Consider the following 5,710-nt stretch of genomic DNA (forward strand, 5'->3'; position numbering starts at 1 on the left):
ATCAAAAGTATGTCTATGTAATACAGTGTTAGAATTTTCTGAGACAATGAATTTAGGTTTTTCATTTTTTCCCCCCAAGTAAGAGGTTTTTATTTAATAGAATTTTTGGACAAAAAAAATCGCAATATATCGCCTTGCTTACAGTATCGCAATATATCGGGATATATCGTATCGTGACCCCTCTGTCATGATATGTATCGTATCGGCAAATTCTTGCCAATACACAGCCTTACCAAACACCCTCACAGATCTCTGGCTTTAACATTCAAAGTTTGATGTGACACCGGCTTCCAGAAAGTTTAAATTTGACTTTATTCTACAACAGTTACATGAGTAATAAAACAGTCCCCCCCACCCCGATGTTTATGAAGTTTAGCAGCACTGAACTGAAGAGAGAGGATCACAATGAAGCAGTTGCCGGAACAATTTGTCAGTCTGAGTTGAATCCTTGATATTTTTCTCACTGGACATCTAACACTCAAGGGGACGAGTTCTCATCTTAGCACTTCCACTTTCCTCCGCCCAAAAAAAAAAAAAAAAAAAAAAGGAAAGAAAAAAACATTTCACTGCAGTAATTGTAGACTTTCTTTCTTATGAACAAACTGCTTTTTGCTCACATGCTTTTTAATTTTGAGCTGCAGCTCACACGTCCAGCCCACTCTCTGTTAGGTATTAGTGTCAGCTGCTCTGAAGGAGGTAAAGATGACGGAGCCGAGCCAACCACAGAAGCCAGARAAGAGTTTAAACTCAATAAATCTCTCACAGTTCACGTTGTTATTCTAGAGCAAATGTGACGAATTGATAGTAACTGCTACTGGGGCACCAAGTGTTAAYTAAAATGTTTACAAAAATGTCAATAACGCATTTTCCTGCAAATAAAATGCAGTTACAAGTACTGATACTGGAGCTAAACCCAGATTTTTATTTAAAAGAATTCATTCTTCTCACTTCATCTGCAATCACATGCAAAAAAAATACTCCCGGTCAACCTGCAATGCATCTTTGGATAGGGTGGGCTGAGAAGAATCCACGGGATCCYGCCCTCAAATTAGGGCAAAAGAACGACACAATAAGCAAAAATATAATTTGTTAGTGGATTTTTAACACTCAAAGTGAACTAAATAGTGAAAATGTGTGGTCTAACATTTTATTTTACACTTTGCAGCCCATAAACTGCTAACTAMTTGTATTTGAAAATGACAGCTGCTACAACATGAAGAGTTGTATTAATAATAGGACAGTTTTAGAAATTTACAACTTTTTTGTATGTTTTAAAATAAACAATTAATGTTGAAGGTAAAAGATCATTTAATGTGTGTTTAATGCTATGAACCATGAGTACAGAATGGTGTAAACACAAAAAGATAAGGAGATTATCTTATTGGAGCAACAGGAGGAACAGTATTTACCCAACAGTTTTAGCAGGTTTTTGATGGTTTAGATGTTTCCTGTGCTTGGAATGACAAAAGGGAACCTTGTTGTGACTAACCACAAATAAGAGGCAGCAGAACCCTTRGTTGTTGTTGTAAGGGTGGACAGTATACGAGTTTTAGGAAATTAACTTGATTCAGTGTTTTTACTGTCAAGGCATTTTATTGAAAAAGTGAAAGTACTCCAAAACCCACAAAACAGGTTCTCAGTTTTTCACACAAATATGTTGCACTTATCTGTTCATATCTAAGGGCGGTGAAAACTTTTCAAATGTAGCAATATAATTAGCAAGGTTTATAGTAACTAAGTACATTTACTTTGTTACAGGACTTACATTATTTTTGAGTATTTGTAAGTTTACCCAATGTTTTTTAAATCCTTACTTTTACTTTTGTTACATTTAAAACCTAACTCAAAACAGATCATGAAAGGAGTTATTTATACACTCTAAAAAATGAAGCATTGCGTTTACTCAACCAAGTCATGTCAACTAGTTCCACCAAACCTAGTTGAGCAAATATGAAGCAATATACATATTTTCTTTATACGGAAAATATGTATATTGCTCAATTTACTCAACTTTGTTTACTGGAACCAGTTTGGTTCAGTAAATTCAACAGTTTATTTCTTGTAAAAGTACTTTTTTATTTCTTCTTTTTTACAGTTTTATGACTTTTACTTAAGTATTTTTCTCATCAGTGAAATGTATTTTTACCGAAGTCCTTTTATGTTAACGTATTTTCACTTTTACTTACTGTAGTTATTTTTAAGTACTTTATAGACCTCTGAAAATGATTACATTTTTACTGTAAAAGCTACTCATTTCATTGTCATGAACAACAACCAAGAAAAATATACATATATTTTATACTGTATAGTGTACATATAKAGTATGTACACAATATACAGTGTATACTATGTATACACAAATTGTGCATATACAAATCTGTAGGACTTTGTTCTTAAAGCCATGACTGAAAATAGTCAGTAGTGATGTCTACGAAAGAGCTGTGTGAAAGTCAGACAAGTTTGATGTATTAGTACGTATTAACAGTCAGTTTGTTGAGTAAACTCCATAGTTTTTTTACAGTTTTAATTTGCATGTGTTTAAATGAAACTCTTCATGTCCAAAGTTTTAAATCTCTCAAATTCTACCTCAAAAACTTGATTTCACAGAGAAAAACGATACTGTAATTTATCTGACCACTGACTAAAAACATATGAGATCGTGCAGCGGGATCATCTGTCTCCCTGTCTTTGTCTGACTCTTCCTTTCCACACTTCCCCATTTCTGGTTTTTCTCTTCATGTTCCACGCTCATCTTCCTTCCTTTACTGCAGCCTTTTCTATCTCTTCACCTTTTCTCTTGCTCTTAACATTTTCTCTTGTGGTTCACAGCCTCTCCTGTCTCCTATTCCTTTCTTTTCCTCCTGTTTGCCATACAGGACTCTCCTGCTGCGAAAGCTGGAAATGTTACTGCATATTGGAATTTCTTTTCAGGCAAGTCACAGTACTCGGAGCAATGAAATGTGGTTTGTTTGACTTTAGGTGCTACGTCAGAACAAAAAAAAATGAAAGTTAGAAAATCATACAATATACAGTACCTACTTTATTTCCCATAAAGTAAATACTGCCATGATGAGGATAAAATGTAAAGAATTTTGAATTTTACGGCATCCAACACTCAACACATCAACCCATTTTTTGGCAAATGTTCCAACACAGAAAATAAGTATCTGTAGCCTCGTGTACACTGCTAAAAAACAGAACAACAACAAAAAAAGAAKACAATGAGTATGTCTGCCTGCAGGCCTTGTGCTCCCTGACAAAATAATAAGCCAGAATTCCTCCAGTAATTTGAGTTTCTAGTATCCTGCCGGCTGTAATCTGATTGAGTCTGTTTTCTGTCGCAGACGGATTTTAAGAGAGGACATCAGATTGGAGTTAACACTGTTTGCCTTTCTGTTTCCTACACACAGACAGAAAGTCCTCAAAATCTGCACAAATGCAACGGAAGCACGCAACGAGGCAACAGACTCAATACACTTCACTGGTAATATTACTAACACTGAACCAAATTTATTAAGTTTTCTGAACGATGCACGATTTTAAACTTGCGCGAAGACGACCTGCAAGTCCTTCCTCTGCCCACTTTGTACGAATGTGTCATCTGCGTGTGACTGCGTACGTAAAAGCAAATTTGTGCTSGCCTTGGTTTCTCTTCAGCAGTGAAGTACTTGTAATAAAGTTAAACAGTGCAGACAGAAGGAGGCCACGTCCTTCATCATCCTCCCAACTCGCAGGAGCTGTGAGCACAAACACAACCTCCAACTAAATCACCAACAGTGACAAAAGTCCTGCTGAAAAAAAAAAACAATGACTGCTGCACTCTACAAGTGACACACAGTTTAAGCAGCACTACAGAATGTGTCCTTTTGACGGCACACTATTAGTAATTCTGGTCAATTTTCTCACCTATCTGCGAAAAATCAAAATCTTACCCGAAATTCTTTACAGTAGAATGTGAAGTTATAGACAACGACACAATTTTAGACTCTATACTTTGATAACGTCTAAAATAAACTTTCAAGAAAGTTTGATAGTAAAAAAAAATCATTAAAAAGGTTTTTAAAAAAGAGGCTCTTAAAATGACTGACATGCATCTTGGCAAATTCAARGAAGAGACCCATAAGAACACAAGTGAACACATGTAAACAACAGATTGGCTTTTACTCCTCGGATGCCGAGTTAGGCTCGGGTCCAGATTGCAARGAGGTGTTTGTTTGCATCGATCTCCCCTGCTGCCGAGAAAAGGGATGTGGGTGTTSAACGAGTGCAAAAAGACTTGGGTGCAGTCCTCCAAAAGTGTCAGGTGATGTAGATGAATCTCAGGTCAAACTGAAAGATAGATCATCGTTCACGTTTGCCCAAGAGGACCGAAAGACACCAAATGTAGATGCTCCCTCCTGTTTATACCTCCTCACTCACACATACAMCCACTGATCTTCAAAATAAAATTAAGATGAAGGAATGATTGTCATTAGGGCAAAGATYAAAGTCATGAGCAATGTCTTTAAGGCAGTTTGGTTTTATTTTCTACAGAGCCATCCAGTGACACTGGATTAAAAAAAATAATGTGTTTCCACAAGATAATTTTGAACAACTGCGTCTCTTTGTAAGAGATACAGATATTGTTGGAATAAGAATGTCTATGAATACACTGTTTTTGTTTTTAACTGTTCAAAGGTGCCCCACACTTTTTGATTTGACCCTTGTCAAACAGACTGACATCTTTTCTACAACAGGATGTGTCTTTCAACATGGTTGTTTAAGAAATGAGAAGCAACTCATTGCACCAGTTGGGGTTAAATAACTTATTGCCAGCTGTAAGATAATCGCTCATGCAGTAATAACCCAATAGGAGGCTCGTAACTCTGTGCTTAGTTAAATCCAAGTGGCGACTGTTTGTTTTTGGCCAGGCTACGTAGCTATATTCCTTTACCATTTAAATTTGTTTATGTTGTCGCATTGAACCATGTATTTTAAATCAACAATTAGTTTAAAATGCATTTTTATATTAAATTAAGTACCAAAAAATAGTTTCCCCCCCAAAAAATGTGACTATTTTTTCTTTCTTTTTTTGGTGGGAGCCTTGCAGGCCGGACAGAAGTCACATGCGGGCCGAATATGGGCACCCAGTTGAACAGCGCTGATCTAACGGTTCATTTTTCATAAAGCTATTATTTATGAGATGACACTGAACGCCCTTACTTGTGTGTCGGGAAACATTTTTTTACTGTGTTCCTGAACCTAACATAACTCAGACTCCTTCCACACCAACGATGTGGCATGACAGAGGAGCCTGTTTAAGAGTTTTGAGCTTTAAAAAAAGYTTTTTTGGACAAARACAACTCCAGTCACCACCTGTGTCTTATAGCTGCAACATATAATGTTAAGATTCACTTCATGGCTAACCACAAGTGACTGAAGCATGTCATTTAGTCTTAGATTAAAACAAAATGAAATTACGTCAAACTTGTCCATGTTAACAATCAACTGTCTTTGCATGCCTCCTGGCCAAACAATAACTATCTCGTGGCCACAAATATACCGTATTTATTCATGTATAATACGATCTCATGTATAATACGACCCCCCCACACTTTTTTTAGCTTAAAAAGCATAAAAAATTTAATCCTCAAACTACCTCCAATTTCATGCAGACTTCAAGATTTTTCAGCCTTTGCAGTCTTTATACATATCAGTAAAATGATCATTG

General features: G+C 36.2%; 1 protein-coding gene across 1 annotated transcript in view; it reads right to left on the reverse strand.

The window, feature by feature from the left end:
* Nucleotides 1-5,710, reverse strand: part of si:dkey-247m21.3 (5-hydroxytryptamine receptor 4) — a 45,123-nt gene that overhangs the window by 10,143 nt on the left and 29,270 nt on the right. The window lies entirely within an intron of this gene.

Source organism: Austrofundulus limnaeus, unplaced genomic scaffold (genome assembly GCF_001266775.1).
Source record: "Austrofundulus limnaeus strain Quisiro unplaced genomic scaffold, Austrofundulus_limnaeus-1.0 Scaffold13, whole genome shotgun sequence".
Lineage (NCBI taxonomy): Eukaryota > Metazoa > Chordata > Actinopteri > Cyprinodontiformes > Rivulidae > Austrofundulus > Austrofundulus limnaeus.